This window comes from Mastigoproctus giganteus, chromosome 7 (genome assembly GCF_048544385.1).
Source record: "Mastigoproctus giganteus isolate SK-2022 chromosome 7, ASM4854438v1, whole genome shotgun sequence".
Lineage (NCBI taxonomy): Eukaryota > Metazoa > Arthropoda > Arachnida > Uropygi > Thelyphonidae > Mastigoproctus > Mastigoproctus giganteus.
This window is the reverse complement of record NC_143581.1, coordinates 176,333,791-176,352,289: the sequence shown is the minus strand read 5'-3', so window position 1 is coordinate 176,352,289 and position 18,499 is coordinate 176,333,791. Positions and strand designations below refer to the sequence as shown.

The following is an 18,499-nucleotide window of genomic DNA, read 5'->3' as shown; positions in this document are numbered from 1 at the left end:
TTTAGAAAAAATTTACTAGGAAAAAAAATTCATTTTATGGTTTAAAAAAATGCTGTTTTATGAGGGCAATTCAAATGAAAATAAGATTTTGATTAGCTATATTTAAATTATGCACCACCATGGATATAGACTGAGGGATTGGCAGTAACCCTTTTATTGAATAATAGGGTACAATGTATGCTCTGTGTTCATTAGCAGTGATGCTCAGCAGTAGAGAAAATATTGTTCATGGTGACTGGTTCATCATTATAATTTTATTTAGTCTCTTACCATGGTTAGAATCTCTCTAGTAGAAATTGTATGAGGCATATGTTGAACTGTACACAGTGTCCAGGAATGAACAAATGGACAAATCAGTACCAAACTGGGGGACAACTTGTGCTAAGGACAAGCTCATACAGTTATCACAGAAGAAAACATTATCTTAGCAAACATCATCAACATATTACAGTTGATATACAACAGTTGATGCATCTAGGAAATTGGATATCAGTCATGAGTCTGCCTACATCATTATCCATGGCAGATTTCAGTATAGGAAGGTTTGCATGAAGTGGGTTTACAAGTATCTCAATGACAAAAAGAAATGTTTGTCTGCAGAACTTTACATAGAAGGAAATGACTTTTTGGGTCATGTAATGACTGTGGATAAGACAGAGCACAGGCAATTTGAAACAGAGAGCAAACAATGCAGTATACAGTGGTAACATCAGTTATCACTATAGCTGAAGAAATTCAAAACTTTTGAAAGAACTGGGAAGGGTGTTCTTTGATCATGGGGACTGCTGCTATGCCCATAAAATGGGCAGAAGTGAAACAGTTAACTCACAAAATTACACATGAATCCTCAGTTTATTTGTGACATGCCACATGCCATCAAAACACATTTGTGATATGTTTTTGATGGCACATCATGAAATATGGACATTTGATTGTCCATATTTCAGAAGACTACCTGGAAAATTATTGTAAAAGATATTGGTGGTTTATGTAAAGTATGTTCATTTGAAAAATGGTCCTTACTTTTGGATAAGCTGAGAGTTGCTCATTTAGAGCAGAGATTCCCAAAGTGTGTGGTCCCCCCCCCCCAAGCACTCTTGGTCTTTTGGTAGGGGAGCACTTGTTTTCATGAAGCACATTTTTTAACAAAATATGGACAAACCATCCCAATAATCCAGGTATGAAGTATTTTTTATTTATTTCTATTATTCATATTTTATTTCTTTGAGATTAAATGTATCAAAGTATATATTAATTTATAAAAGTATGTATATTCATAACTAAATTTTAGGTCAGATCTGTTTATTTGCACTTTTTCTAGAACTTGGGGGCCCCCATGGAATTTATGAAAAATTCTAAGGAGGCTCAAGGTATAAAAGTTTGGGGACCTCTGATCTAGAGGAAGCTACCTGATGAATCTAACCTCATAAGTGGCTGAACTTTTGATTATCAGTGAGTTGCTATGTGCTGAGCTACTTCAAAATAAACAGTACATTTCTTCCCCAAAGAGAAGTGCATTGCAATTTATTTAAAAGAAGGATAATCCAAGGTTGATATCAAAAACTGATAAAAGCTAGTTACTTATGGGGTAAGTAAAACCATGTAAAAAGACTACTTTTTCACAAGCCTGCAACCTGCAGACAAACTATTGATACACCCTACTGAACACACAAATTACATATGCATGCTTGTTTATACATGTATGACTGTGCATACTTATTGCATATCTTGAGTATCATTAATCTTTGATGGTAACCTCAAATGTAGCAGTTTTGAAACTAAAACATCATTTTGCAGATATGTTTAAACATTTATGAATTATGTGATACTTTTTTATATTATATAATATACTAATAAGATTAACATTTTCCACAGGCAAAGCGAAAATGATGAATATATATGATTTGCTACTGTAGTGTGTCGGCCATTCTATCCAGCAACTTTTGTGTGTGTTGGTGGAAATACAAATGTAAGCATTAATTTTGTATTTCATTATCCTTATGAAAGGAGAAAGGTGGAAAACAGTACATTTTTGACTAGATATTTTAAAAAATTTTCATGCCATATAAAATATTCCAGTTATAATTTTGAACCTTTTTAGAAACTAGTCTTCTCAGTTGACTTATGTGAAACATACAACCATTAAGCATAGAAATGGTACTCAGATATCAGAGCTGCACTCACAGGGCAGTGACATCAACAATCTTCAATGTCCCAATGCTAAGGGCATCTGATTATTATGTTATTTATTCCCAACATGCTCTGCTTAATGACTGGCACTCTGTTGAATTCCTATACCATTAAATTAATTTTCTGTGCATGATTGTCTTTGTGTGTTTAGTGCATTTTTTGTCTTGTGATTGGGTGTATTTTCACTATTTTAGTTATTCACTGTGCATTAGCATGTTTTTAGTGTTATTATGATTTTGTGGGAATTGTGAATTTATTCCATTTTATGGAAATTGCAGAGGCAACTTAAGTGTATTGAATTAAGCACAAGAAGTTTAAATTATTCAAGAAGCATAGTGCAAATCATGTTAGCAGCCATTGAATCATATGGCCAATGACATGGTATGGTATGAAATTGAACTGATTGTAACAAAGGACAGCTGTTTTGAAAGAGCAAAAGTTTTTTACAGGAAAATAGTGTCTTTTCTGCTATTGGGAATCTCAAATCATGGTTACTTCAGCCTCATCTCATTTACTGGTTACCAGTGAAACTACAGTGGATTATTATAGTTCCCCCTCCACTCCTTCCCTGGGACATTTGTTCCTGGAAACTTCACAGGAAACAATTGTACTTGGTGACCATGACACACAAATCCAAATCAAATTGCAGATTATTAACATCACTTGCTCCTAGTCAGATTGCAAACAGGAGCGACTGAATCGTTGGTTTTTGAAGTTGAAATGCAGCCACAGTGAAAATCACATTCGATGGACAAGTGGCCCTCTTCAAACTTTGTGAACCACTGAAAGGTCTTCAAATGATACATCGCATCTTCTCTGAAAGATGTTTTTGACATTTCATGGATTTCTGTTATGCTTTTCTGTAATTTTAAACAAAATATGATACGAATTCATTTCTTGGTAAAAATCAATCATTTTAAAATGTGAAGAAACACACAAAACACCTTATATTTAATATGTACTAATTCAGACTGACTGTAAATAGACAAGTGGTTCATGCTAATATGTAGATAAATTTCCGAACATGTTACAACGCAGAACTGAGATACTGAAATTTCAAGATACAAATTAGTCCCCAAACTTTTTTTCACACACAAATCAGTCCCTAAACTTTTTTTTTCTCATATGTAACTGAATAAACTAATTTTAATGTGCATAACAATATACTCTTTAATGCACGGCATATTGTTAACATTTTATTTGGGTTTACAAATCAAGGAAGACATTAAAGAATATTTTGCACTGAGCAGCTGGTGTTTATAAATTGTCTAAAGATTATATTCTCCTAAAGTTCATTACAGAATTCATTCTGTAGGAATGTAAATAGGAAACTCAGTTCTTCACACTCCATTTTCCAACCCTTAAATTCAGTTTTTAATGTTATTTGCCAAAAAAATTCACAATGTTATTATGTTTTTATACCACGTGACACTTTATGCAGCATCTTACTATTTTGATATTTTTCTTATTTTCCTGTTTAGGGGCCTTCCTTTGTGAACATAATGTAACTAACTTCTTTCCCATATATTTTTTTCCATATGAAAACGCATTGAAATAACTTATGTAACACTAAAAATCGAAAAACTTTTCCTGAGAAGTGATATCACAAAATGATATTCCTTGTCAAGATATTATATTATTCAGGAATATAAGGTTCATTATATACATAGAAATACACATAAGGCAAAAAAAAAAAAAAAACTTGTAGCAATGTAACTGTATTGATTATTAAGAGCCTATAATGATATCAGAAATTCTAGGTTTAATCATGTGTTAGTCACACATGGTTGATTTTACCCAGACAATAAATCAGTAATTTGTGCTCTTTGTTTACTCCATCTACACAGCTGAAATTCTTAGTAGCTGTTTTGAAAATGTTTTCTTTGATTTCTCTGAAAATTCCTGAAATTTCTGTTAATTATCACATAATTAGGAAAAATTCATGAATGAAGTTAAACCTAATTATATGCACTTGTTGATTGGTATGTGCCACTTTCAGTTATTGATAGCAAGTTGTGTTTACTGCTGTGTGCTTTCCTTCAATCGGTAATGCTCTCTAGCTTCGTGATATTGAAGCATCATCTGGAATCAAACTGTTGATGTGTGTGCTTCATGTTTCATGCAGTGGGTGCTCCTGTTAGTGACAGGCTGGTGTCTAGTTGCATGCGTCCATTGAAGCATGGGGTTTGCATTTCACTCACCAACAGGTCTAAAGAGTTTTAATTTTGCAAATTACTTAAAAACATATGCTTTTAATATAAAAAAATGGAATTTTCAGTTGTGTTGAGAAAAGATTGAAAATCAAGTGGCTTAAAAAAAAAAAAGTGAACAATTTTTAATTGTTTTTTGCAGATTTTTCAAATGTAGGCATGTGAGGTCTAAGTGACCCCATGTGATTAGAGTAAGAACAATCATTTTCACATCTGCAGAGGCTAATGGAACTGTAGACGGAACTTGTCACTTGATAACTTGCAAATCATTACTGTAAACATTTCTGATTATGTTACTACTGGCTACCTATTAAAGAAAATATTCACTACATACTCTACTCATATTGGCTGTAGACTGAATAGCTGAGGAAATTCTGTATAAAGTGGTAGTGATAGATTGAGGGTTAATGAGGCCAGTTTCCAAATGTAAAATACTACATATGGGAAGCAATAACCCCAGAGTGTCGTATCAACTCTGTGGTACTACACTGACAGTGGTAGAGAACAAAAAAGACCTGGAGGTAATTGTGCAGGCAGATATGAAGTTTTCTGAGCAGTGCAAATGGTCTGCAAGAATGGCTCATAGTGTCTTGTCAATGATATACAGGAATTTTTCTAGCAGGGATAAGGAGGTGATTATCTCCTTGTATAAGGCAATGAGTACTATATACAGGTCTGGAGGCCTCATTTTAAGAAGGATGTTGAGCTGTTGGAACGAGTACTGAGAAGGGCAACAACATTAGTGAATGGAACAAAGGGTTGCTCTTACAAAGAAAGGCTTAAATTTTGCAAATTACAGTGTCTGGAGACTAGGCACCTGCAAGGTGATCTTATTGAGGTGTATAAAGCCTTGAATGGTTTGAGCATGCTCAATGCTGATGGGATTCTTCCTCTTGCTCAGAATAATCACCTGAGAGGGCATAAATTCAAATTGAGGAAAGACAGATGTAGGATAGATGTGTGAAAGTTTGCCTTTAGCCACTGGATAGTTGGTGGAACAGACTTCCATCCTTTGTTGTGAAAGTTGATAGCCTAAATAAATTTAAGGCTCAGTTGGACAGGTATTTGGAATGAACGGAGGGGTGAAATGGGAGCAGTTTTGTTTTTTTTTGACATGCTGCATAAGCTTGCTTTCTTGCATCATATGCCTCTACTAATGCTAATGGTAACTGTATGGGGTCAGCAATATTAGCAATTAGTTTTCTTTTAAATAAATGAAATTAAAATAGTTGAATATGTGGTACAATTATAAACATCAAAACATTAGGTATAATTATAAACTTTAGAGTTTTAAAACATAAAATACAATTGTTTTAGTATATTAGAAATGTGCAGTAATCCAGAAACACATTTGTGCGCAATCATAACTTGTGTTTTTAGGTTCAGTTCTAAAAATTTAAGATTAAATTATGCTTTCATTATGAGCATGAGGCTTGACCAGGCTCTTTGTTTCCTTATTAGCACCTCCCATCCTGCATAGGCTGTGCTGATAGGGAAAAGAAGGGCCATTAACAAAATCATAATTTTTAGGTTTGATGCAGCTGTATTTTAAAAAAATAATAATAATTTTTAAATGATAACTTGGAGATAATTACAACAGACCACAAAGAGTGTTCATTTCGTTAATACTAAATACCCCCCCAAGCAAACAGAATATTTAGAGTAAACCTGCAAAACCTTAAAACAGTTTGTTTTATCAGCAGTAGTCTGGAATTTAAAGTATTATAGTATTAAAATGGATGTCATACTTAATTCTAACTTTGGTCTGATGGAATTGTATCACACAAAAATTTAAAGTTCTGGTAGTTTAGTTCAGAATTTTAAAAGCTTTTTAAAGGTTTTCTTTTATTTTTTTATTCAAATTTTATTTAATTATACTTGTACTATAAGCTGAAAAGTACATGGACACCAGTACTTTTCAAGAAAACAGATATTTTATCAATAAATAACATGGTGAACTCACTTATGGCAATTTTCAACCTTCTGGGAATACTTTCAATCAATTTATCTTTGTAATCAGTTTATATTTTGTTCCATTTCTCCTTTAAGTTGTAAGCTGAAAATTCAAAGAGGGATATGCTGGCTCGGGCTGATCCATTGTTAAAGCTCATCCCAAAGGTGCTCTACGGTATTCAGCTCAAGATTCTACGTTGGCTAGAGCAATTTAGCAATTTCATCTTCCCCAGACTAAGTGCCTAAAAGTTTGCCATCATGGAATGGTGGATAAATATGCTGGAACATGTAGGATCTGTTTCCATAAAATTCCACATTGTAGGTAGTTTTTTTATTATTTGTTTATTTTTATTTATTTATTGTACTAGGCTTTTCCAGCCAGCTTTCCTGGAACCCCTGCTACTATTTACATACCGTACAGATAATTACAATTTCTCCATTATAACATACTGAAATTTCGCACTCCATGTGCCCACTCTATTATAGAGTATTGAAACCCTACAGTTCATATCATGTGGGTTTGAATCTCTGCCAAGAAAAATAGCTAGTGAAAAAGTCCTTGCACTAGTCATATATTAATGTATGACAGGACCATGAGGTTTCTAGATACAGCTTAGCAATACTGCACAAGAAGTAGCCCACCTCCCAATGCACATTGCCATATTTTCACTTTAAGAATGATGCCCTCTTCTAAGTGGCACTTTCTATATTGTGCCAGGTAAGTTGGTAATCAGTATGACTTCTTTCAGTTGTTCTAGAATCCAAATGCAGTGTGCCACTACAAACATCTAACATTGCTGGGTTTGTCACCACCGTTTTCTGTGGAAATCAGGCTTTACAGTTACTTGCATTAGTGGCTGGACTTTCAACCTCAATGTTTTCAGAAACACTTTGTTTTAATGATATAATCCAGGGCCGGCACTAAGGTTTTTGGCAACCCTGGGCAGAAATGTATTTGGCACCCTTGAGATACTTTTATTAAATATTATTATAATAAAAATTTTGAATTTTGGCTCCCCCAGACATTGGTACCCCTATGCCCTGCTTACCAGGCTTATTGTTTCCACTGGCCCTGATATAGTCTTCCTTTTTATTAATTGCTATCCTCTCTGGAGGTTTCTTGGTTGGAGGTAATTTCTTAATTGTTGTTAAGAATTTAGCCATCCTTGTTCTTCCATCCTTTATTATGTTGGCTACAGTGATTTTGCAGTAATGGCTAATATACAGTAATGGCTAATATTGGCATCGGGTGATAAAATCTCTTTACAACACTAAGCACTCCATACATTGGTATCTTATATCTGATGCTCTCTTAATACCTTTGTACCTGCTCCTTTATTGCATTATTTTTGAGAGTTAACTGTATAACATTTTTTCAAGCAAATTATACTAAATCAGAGAAGGATATAACTGGGAAAATATCAGAGCACTTTGTTATGAGTTAAAAATACTTTTATGAAACGTTAAAACAATTTTAATCCTAAACACCAGTTTTAGATGTCTGAAAGATTTCCAGAGTCAAAAATATATTCAAACCATACTTACATAGAAAAATGAAGTTAGTAATTTAAAGAAAGAAGTATGGGGTAATTTAGAATGTTCTTCCTGATTTCCAGACTATATTGCGACTAAACATAAAAAGCTATTTTAAGTTAATAAAGTTTATTATGCACTTCATATATAGCTCTCCAGACATCAAGATGGTAATTTTCTTGCCATACACTTAGCTACATATTACATTCTTGAATATCTTTGTACAGTGGCAGATTTAGCACTTGAGAGGCCCCAGGCGCAATTCAATTTTGAGGCCCCCCTCTAAATATTTTCGGTACCGCTACAGTGTGCATTCTACGTGCACGTTTTTACTATAGCACGCGCTCTAGATTTGGTGTTGTGGTTTTAATCATTTTGGTTGCGCAATTATTTCATACATATTTTAACTAATGTTTAAATGAAAAAATGACACAACTACCATCCTCCCAAATCTAACATTAATACATAAAATTAATACAAAATCTAGCATTAATGATAATATGTATTCTACTTCAGATTCACTTAGTTCGCATAGATATTTCATATAATATGTAGGGATATTCGCGTAAGAGTTTATTAACTTCTCATATTAAATTATAGTTTTATTCAGTAACAGTAATAAAGATGAGTGTAAAAATTTAAAATGAAACAATTTTTTTTTTTTTTTGAGACCTGAGATTTGAGGCCCCCTCTATTTAAGAGGCCCCAGGCATGTGCCTGTGCTGAAATCCGCCACTGTCTTTATATATCCTTTTCTTCAAAATATCTGAGGTTATTGATGGTGGCAGAAAATAACTCATTGTATCCCCGAAGAAAAAGGTTCAGAATAATAAAATAGGTGAACAAGCCAGTGAAGGAATGGGCCTGCCATGTGGCATGACCATAGCTGAGTAGTCAGATTAAAAGTATAGAGTTGAACATAATATTTTGGGGTATAAGCAGAAAATTAAATTAAGTTAAATTATGCCCAATAGGAATTAGCAGGATAGTGCTTGCATTATGCTCCATGATAGTATAGTGAGCTGATCACTTTTGACCCATTTGGAAATATCTGGTTTCAAATCCTGTTAGAGAGTGGAGGAAATTCCTAAAGCTTCTTCAATCAAGGTTGTAGCGAGCCACTTCCAGATGAATGGAATGAGAGTTTTTTTCTCCATGAGTTTGGCTATGAACATACACTCCTATGAACTGGTGCATTATGACTAAGGTCACCAGTGTACTAAAACCTCCAAAAATAACTAAACAATCAGTCCTATACATCTGTGTTTTTTAATCTTTTTTGAATAACAGAACACTTTAGAATGGGTAAGAAATTGACTGAAAATAAAAATTTACATAACCTTTATTTTGTACATTCACTTTCAGTATGTAAACCTTTGTCATCATGATAAGAAACAAGATAATTCAAAAGAATTACATCATGCAAATTTGCTTTTAGTATAGATATAATGATATATACAGGGTGATTAACTACCACTGCGACAAACTTGCAGGAGGTGTAGGGGGCACAAAGATGAATCGAATCACATAGCATTGCAGGGTCCGAAATGCCTTCGTCATGCGGTAGAGGACGTTGAATGGGAGGTCACATGAACAGCGATCCCGCTGGAAGTCAGCATTTGCGAACCGGTTCCCGAGGCAGTAGGATGGATGAGTATTCAAACGTTGAACTGGCCGACATGCACCTCGCATATGCAGCTGCAGACTGTAATGGGCGCGCCGCTCTGCGCTTGTACCAGGAACGTTTCCCGCACAGGCGTGCTCCTCATCATACGATTTTCGCACATGTGCACAGAAGGTTGTGTGACACTGGTTGTTTCACAAGAGGTACCATGAATCGAGAGCAAACGATGAGGACGCTAGACAATGAGAATGTCCTACGTCTTGCAGAAGGCAATCCGAGTACGAGCACTCGAGCAATAGGCCAACGATTGGGTATTTCCCAATCCACTGTATGGAGGATACTGTCAACAAACCAAATGAGTTCATACCATCTGCAACGCGTCCAATCATTGGAGCCTGCAGATTATCCACTCCAGAGGACTTTTGCTACTTGGTTTCTTCAACAGAAACGGTTCGCAAATGCTGACTTCCAGCAGAATCGCTGATCACTCGACCTCCTGTTCAACGTCCTCTACCGCATGATGAAGGCATTTTGGACCCTGCAATGCTATGTGATTCCGATTTGTCTTTGTGCCCCCTACACCTCCTGCAAGTTTGTCGCACTGGTAATGAATCACCCTGTATATATATATACTTTTTTATGTTAAATTGCATCAAAATATTAAAGTATAGATAAGAACTAATCTTTGGTGGAAAATCATATTATAACCACTGCTATGCATACTTTTCACATTAGCATTAGTAGAGGCATACGATGCAAGAAATCAAGCTTATATACCATCAGCCAAAAAAAAAAAAAAAAAAAAAACCCTTCCCATTTCATCCATTCACAACAACTGTTTACCCAGTTCTGCCTTGAACTTATTTAAGTTTTTGACCCCCACTATGACAGATGGAAGTTTGTTCCAACTATCAACCACCCGCTGGCTAAAGGCAAATTTCCACACATCTATTCTACAATTGTCTTTCCTCAAGTTGAATTTATGTCTCCTCAGGTGAGTAATCTGAGCAAGAGGAAGAATCCCATCAGCATTGAGCTTGCTCAAACCATTCAAGGCCTTATACACTTCAGTTAGATCACCTCACAGGTGCCTAGTCTCCAGATATTGCAATCTGCAGAACTTAAGCCTTTCTTGGTAAGAGTAACCCTTGTTCCACTCGCCAATCTTGTTGCACTTCTCTGTACACGTTCAAGCAGCAGCTCTGCATCCTTCCTAAAATGAGGCCTCCAGACCTGTATGTAGTACTCAAGGTGTGGCCTGACCATTGCCTTATACAAGGGGACAATCCCCTCTTGATCCCTGCTAACAAAATTTCTGTATGTCATTGACAACACACTGAGCTACTCTTTCAACCTGCCTACACTGCTCAACAAACTTCCTATATGACTGCACAATTACCCCCAGGTCCTTTTCATTCTCTACTACCCTGAGTGTAGTACTACATAGTTGGTATGTTACTCTGGGGTTACTGCTACCCATATGTAGTAGTTTACATTTGTCAATGTTAAACTCCAGTTGCCACCTCTCAGCCCATCTGCTCAACTTTTCTAGATCTTGTTGCAGTAGTATACTATCATTACTGTCATTAAGAACCCTGCCAACATTTATATCATCTGCAAACTTGGACATTAACCCTGATATATCTTCATTAATATCATTGATAAATACAGAAAACAACACTGGGCCCAACACCGAACCCTGAGGGACTCCACTGATTACCACTCTGTCTTCTCCCACTCAACCATCCTTTTATCCATTGTAGCAACTTGCCCTTAATGCCCTATTGCTCCAATTTATACAGTAGTCTTCCCTATACAACAGTATCAAAGGTTTTCCTAAAATCCAAGTATATGATATCAAAATTACTTTTTTGCATCCAGTTCCTTTGTGATGACATCATAGTATCCAATCAAATTTGTCAGACAAGAATTCCTCTTAACAAGTCCATGCTGTGTCTGAACTATAACTGCAGTCTTTTCTAGATGATCGTGCAGTGCTTCTTTAACCAGTGACTCCATTATTTTCCCAGGAACAGAAGTTAAACTAACAGGTCTGTAATTACTCGTGTCGCCCTTCGTGAATTGGGGACACATTTGCATATCTCTCCCTTCCATGGGGACCTCCCTTGAGTCCAAGGAAGCTTTCATAATTATGGTTATAGGTTTGCTTACTTCCTTTGCTACCTCTTTTTAATATAACTGGATAGATCCCATCCACCCCAGGTGCCTTTTTTTATGTTAATTTTCAACAATTTCTCCTCCACTTTGCTCTCAGTTATTACAAAATCATTTAGCTCCATGGTAGAGTTTGATAAACTTCTGGCCTTCCCCTCCCTGAATAATTCCTCATGTATGAACCCTACAATCCCGCTTGCAATACATGTAATAATCCTCTAATTTATTTGGAAGAGCATGATGGCAGCTGCTCTTATAACTCACTATGGATCCACTGTTTTTACATTGAATAAAACACCTGAGGTTGTTATGTTGATATTCTTGTATCATCCCCATCGAATCTACAAAGAAGCCTCTATCAAGCTCAAAGATGTTCAACATAGTCCTCAATACTGAATTGATTCCAGTTTTCATCTGCCAATTATTTATCAAGAGGAGATTAACCTGTTTCACTGTAAAGTGAAGTCAGACATGCAGGAATGAAATCTAGTGTAGATCCACAATTTATTTATTTTTTTTTTATAGCAATCTTTCTGAACTAGACAAATTTCTTTGGAGATAACCTAAGAGAAAAATTCTCAAAAAAAATGTTGAACATAATTAGTTCACAAGAGCTAAAAAGTGTCTTCAACGTTAGGTGTTTGTTACTGTTATTTATTTTATTGTTATAATGTTTATTATGTTTGTACAAATGGATATCCAAGGCCAATTAGAGCGTTATGTGGATTAAATTATTGAATGCATTGCTTCTGCATTAAAGTCTCACAATGCATATGGCCCATGTAGTTCAGAATGAATCATCACTGCTGTTCAGCTTTTTCGTATCTGTTGTAATACTACATATTCAGCAGCAAAAAAAAGTTGAACTTGTCATGCATTATCTCAAAGAATAAACATGGTGACTTCTGTGATGAAGAAAGAATGTTTTTAATTAAGAAATATTCTGTGTACATTTATATACAGCAGCTTGGTTAGATTTGTATTAATGCAATGTAATTGCCGACCGGGCTAGCTGGTTGGGTAAAGTGCCTGCCTGGCAATCCAAAGGTCGCGGATTCGAATCCTGCCTCGGGCTTGGATCAAAGTACTACAAAAACCTCGGGAGGTGCATTATGGCCACAGAAGCCAATGCGCCAACAATTACAAAAAAAAAAAAAAAGCAATGTAATTAGCAAGGCTCTGCTAAACTTAGGAATCAGCAGTACTGTAGTCGGTTGAGTTTGGAGCTGGCAAGCAGACAGGTTACTCTGTCTCGCAAAAGTTTGCAGATTTCGTGTTTTAAAGTTTGCTTTCCTTACTTTAAATAGTAGGAAAGCAAACTTTAAACACCACCTTAATTTAATGCTGTTTTTTCTGTGTGTACAGACAGAACTTATCCATTTTCCAACTGCCATATACACATCAAAACTTATATTAAAATATCTTTATTTATTTTCATAACTTACAAAAGGTTTATTAACTATCAGTTTTAGCAGTTTAGGGTTCCATTGATTTGTAGTCTCTGCATTAAACATTTTCATGCAAGAACTGTATGGATAGGTGGGAAGAAACAAGGTGTGTCTGAAGCAGTGACAAATTATGCATTTTTAAAGTCCTCAGATGATGTTATTTGACCCTCAGTGTAATAAAAAAGAATTATTCAATATGTAATTAAGCAATATTTTATTAAATGTGAAATAAATTAATATTAAATTAATAATAGTTAAAAATTATAAGTACTACAGAACTGTAATTAAGAAAGGAGAAGCAGGGCAACATGCACCAGGTGCACCAGAAACAAAGGTACAAAAGCATAGGATTTAAAAATAATATAAATATTTATTTATTGTTACAGCGTGACATGCATTTTGTGGTATTTAATTATTAATTTAGAATGTTTATTTGTGGGGAGCTGGGGGATAGGAGATGTTTATTTTGGCCCAGGTGTAGAAAACATCTAGTTATTTTCAGTCCTTTTTTTTATCCAGAAAAAAAGAAGTATTAATAATGGCAAATGATGTAAGGAAGCAAGTTTATACAGTGTCAGAAAAAAAAAAAAAAAAAGAAAGAAAGACGGGGAAAAAAAAAAAAAAAACACTGCTCACATCTGTCCATCAATCTAATAATTTGTTTAATCCGTCCTTAAATTTATTCAAACTACCCACACAAAAGTAGACAGAAGTTTGTTTCAACAGTCTCTCTCTCACTGAGAGAATTTTCATAAAACCATCTTTTTTCAATTTAAATTAGCATTAGCAGAGGCATATGATGCAAGGCCGACCGGGCTAGCCAGGTGGGCAAGGTGCCTGCCTGGCAACCCAAAGGTCGCGGGTTTGAATCCCGCCTCGGGCTTGGATCGAAGTACTGCAAAAACCTTGGGAGGTGCACTATGGCCACAGAAGCCGATGCACCAACAACTACCAAAAAAAAAAAAAAATATGATGCAAGAAAGCAAGCTTATGCTGCATCAGCCAAAAAAAAAAAAAAAAAAAAAAAAACAATTTGTCTCCTTATGTGTATCATCTGAGAAGATTAGAATGCCATTCTCATTTAATTTTCTCAATCTATTTAAAGCCTTAAACACTTCAGTCAGGTCCTCTTGCAGGTGCCTAGTTTACAGATGCTGCCATTTGCAGAACTGAAGTCATTTATGGTAATTACACATACCTTTTGATGTTCTTGACTAAACTTGTTGCCCTTCTCTGTACTCGTTCAAACAGATCTACATCCTTCTAAAATGAGGCTTCCAGACCTGCATGTATTACTCAAGATGTGGCCTACCTGTTGCCTTTTACAACAGGACAATCACCCAGGGCCGAGCCATTTTAGTACCTGAGGCAAGAATGAAAAATTGCACCCTACTGTTCATGATGACAACGTTGGTAATTATTTAATCTTTCTTTTGGCACCCCTTTCAGCTTTTAACATGAGTCAAGAGCCTCGTTCGCCTCACCCTTGGCATGGCTTTGCAATTACCTCCTTGTTCCTGCTGGCAAAATTCTTGTATACCGATGACAGAACCCCATGAGCTGTCCTAGTAGCTTGTCTACCCTGTTCAGAAAAGTTCATGTCAACCTGTACAATTATCCCCAAGTCTTTTGCCTTCTTCACTATCTTGATTGCAGTACCACCCAATTGGGTGGTGCTGCAATTGGAATGTTATTCTGGGATTACTGCTTCCCATATGTAGTACTTTGCATTTTTTAATATTAAACCTTAATTTCCACTTCTCAGCCCAGTATTATTAGTATGTAAATTTGATCCCTAAGAATTTTTTAAATGTCCTTTAAATATACATATTTTTACAGAATGTCACATTTTTAAGAAAGCAAATGGAAATATGATCAAATTTTAAAGGAAATTATTATTAAACAACAACATGCCAGCAACACCCATTTTATAAGTTTCGTAATGTTTTGAGGCATGTTTTCAATGGGATTATCATTTTATTATTTGCTTTTGTATATATTGAATAATGTCACCTGAAAAGCAGCCAAAATATCTTATTTTGAAGATATCTTGGCTTAATAATTTTTGATATAAATCTCTGATTATGCCCAACAACTTTTCTTTCACCAGTGTAGTATTCAGCCAAGTAGGGCTTATTGGATAGGGCTTCTCTGAGAATACCATATTGTTTCAAAAATTCATATACTATTACACTTGCAAACTAGATTTGAGTTTATCCAGAATTTTCAAAAGTTAAGTGAATAAAATGAAAATATTTACCCTTATTTCAATCTTTTTTTTTTTTTTTTAAATAACAAATTTTTAATTTTTTTTAAATTTAATTAAAAAGAAGTGTGGTAGCCTATACTGTTAGGAGGAAAATATACATTTACATACCATTTGCAGTAATCCTAATATTTCTGTGTAATTGGTAGTGTTAAGGCAGCCAAAATATTTTTTTTTCTCTTAAAATGTTTATATTGAATAATCTCGTGTGTATATCTTTAAGTTTTTTTAATAAATGCATATTTCCTTTTTTTTTTTTTTTTTTCTCCTCCTTTCTGGCAAGATATGGCAGTTTCCCATTACCTTTTTTTTTTTTTTTTTGCCTATTTTTTGAATAATGACTTCATTTGTCACAACCTGCTAAGCTTCATTAGATCAATCTATTTCCTGGTGCATTAAAAGCTGAATAGTAGAAGATAAATATTGAATTAAACTTCTAGTTGTCATAGGCCTCCCAATATTAAAGTTAAAACTATTTGACATTTCACCTTTCAGAAGCAAGCTCAAATGGATAAAAGCTACTAAACTAAAGAAAGTAACTAGCTGTCTTATAATATATGGCCTTATTAATTTTTATAAAAGTGAATTAGGTATTAACTACACTATGATTTGAAAAGAAAAAAGTTTGAGATGAAGTATTGAAATGGAAAATAAGGTGAAGTAATAAGGATAAAAAGAGAATAGTAAGAATGTTTTCCTCTCCTTCAGTTAATCTAATATCTCTGAAAGTGAAAAATAAGAGAAGCAGAAAACTAAATGTGAGAAAGGAAAAGAAACTAAAGTATCTCTAAACCTTCTATTTCTCTTTATTTTCTACTTTTCAAATTACCAAGTTAATCAATGGTAAGGAAAACATTCTTGCTATTCTCGTTTTATTCATTTTTACTTCATCTTTTCCATATTTTTTTGTCATCAATAGTTCTTTTTCTCCCACTTTTAAGTCATACCTAATTTGGCATTGCAAAAATGGATCAAGCCATTGCACCATAAAACAACAGTTGGTTTCTTTCCTTAATTTAGGAGCCTTTTTCTATAGGAGCCTACCTCTCTATTGATTGCTAATAGAAATAGATTTCATAGAAATGGCTGTCTTTTAAAGTTTTTTTTTTTTTTTTTTTACTTTAATATTTGAAAGGCTTCAGCAGCCATGGAAGTCTACTTCTCAGTTTCTTTCACTTTGCAACCAGGAAATGATCAGACTTTATGGGGCTTAACAGGTCTTGACAAATGAAGTCACTGCTCAAGATTGGCCTAAAAAAAAGTATATGAGTACATTAGTATATGTTCATTAGCTTTTAATTACCATTCAGTTTTGAAAGTTCATTGTTTTCAAGTTTTTTGCAATACATTTTATGCTATAATATATAAAAATGATATCTGATTATTGTTCTAACCACTTTTGTCATAGTCTTCCAGCTCGTGTAATCTTCATTGTGTATTATGTCTGTGCAATTCAGTTCTTGCATTCTGTTAATATATAACAGGATAATTTTTTTAATGATCCTCTTATGGTAGATGTTGTTTTGGTTTTTTTTGGAGCATTAGCAACTAAGGGCATATTGCTCCGGGATATGCGGTGGTCATTCCCTGACCTTTCCACATCCTCCGTTGGTGGTGATCGGCTCGAACCCCGGTCTAATCAAGAAGCGTGTGATACGCACTGCTGCTCCTTCCCACCTGGCTACGGAGGCGCCTTTATGGTAGTCATCCAAATGGTAACTCAGGTCAAGTGAGATGCTTTCTTAAGTGATATCAGTGCCAAGAGGTGTCCCTAAATGGATGACATTTATGCACCAGGTGATTGGTTAGTTCTTCTATAACTGCACTGATATTAAAAAGAGCAAAAAGGAACTCAGTGATATAGGCTATTCAGCCGAAAGGAAAAAAAAAACTGCAAGAAGTTTTTTCTTCAGCTGGATTTTAAAAAATTTGAAATCGTGTTCTAAACCATGAAACAGTTTGTTCGTGTTTCCTTTTGATATGAATACATTTCTTCTTGGTGTCATATCAATATTGGGGAAAGTGAACATAATTCTTCTTGAGGTTAGTGAACCTTCACAGTACACTACCTCAATTTTCTAAAGCTCAGTACTATGAAGTACATTATCATTCCATTCAGAACCAGAAAAAACAGTTATTTGGTAACCAGCTATTCAACTTAAAAAAACACACTTTCGGGGGGCTGAATTATTTTCCTTTCATCAGTTAGGGGCTATTTTGTCACAGCTTTTCACCATATTGTTTTAATTAATAACTTTAGATCGAAGAAAGGATAAAAACTGTATAAATTGCCAGAGTTATTTTTCAACTCTGTGTCGTAGAAAATGCTGTATTTTCTTTTATTTGCTGATTTACACAATTATTTTCTTTCCTGTGAATAATGATAAAACAAGATGTTCGAAAGCAGTTCGCAACTCTTCAGATTGATATTTCCGCCATTGCCTCGACAGAAGCCATTACATTGATACAAAAAATACTAATAAAAAAATCGGTATCGTATGTTTTCCAGTTCTGAAAACGTATTATAAAAACTGAGTCAACTTTTTAGAATTTATATTAATATCGGCAAATGATGTAAGGAAGCAGGCTTATATACAGCATCAGTTAGTACTGTACTTTATCATATACTGTATATCTCTCATTGATTTCCAAATTATCCATAGAATTAACCTTTGTAAGAGAACAAAATAGAAGTTAATTTAAGCCAAAAATTTGCATCCCTTGTTGAATAATGCTGTCATATTTACATTTCGAATTTCTGTTTGTCTGTCACTTAAAATGCATGAATTTAACTGCCATGTTCTACGTACATACGATCATCCAAGCGAAATTATCTACTGCGTTCCTTTCCGTATTATTACAAATGCGCTGTTCCGTAATCAAAAAACGTCATTTCAGGAAAAACAAAAATAAAATAACAACAACAATTTAAAAGGCACAATCTCAACATCTGCCACGGGATTTGTACCATGGCAATGATTTCTGTTCTATATTTGGATTGCGCAAATGTTTAAAAAAAATTATAAAGTGATGAAAGAAATTAGTTACTAAACCGCAGTGCGAGTCTCAGTTGCGGCAGCTGAGGTCGGTACTGGACGGA

At 34.7% G+C, this 18,499-nt stretch overlaps 1 protein-coding gene across 2 annotated transcripts in view; it reads left to right on the top strand.

Annotated features, from left to right (window-relative positions):
* The window catches only part of LOC150083354 (uncharacterized), a 376,181-nt gene that overhangs the window by 190,709 nt on the left and 166,973 nt on the right, over positions 1-18,499 (top strand). For both annotated transcript variants that reach the window (XM_090377987.1, XM_090377988.1), the window contains exon 2: positions 1,876-1,969. The gene's annotated coding sequence lies outside the window, so the exon portion shown is untranslated. The remainder of the gene's footprint in view (positions 1-1,875; positions 1,970-18,499) is intronic.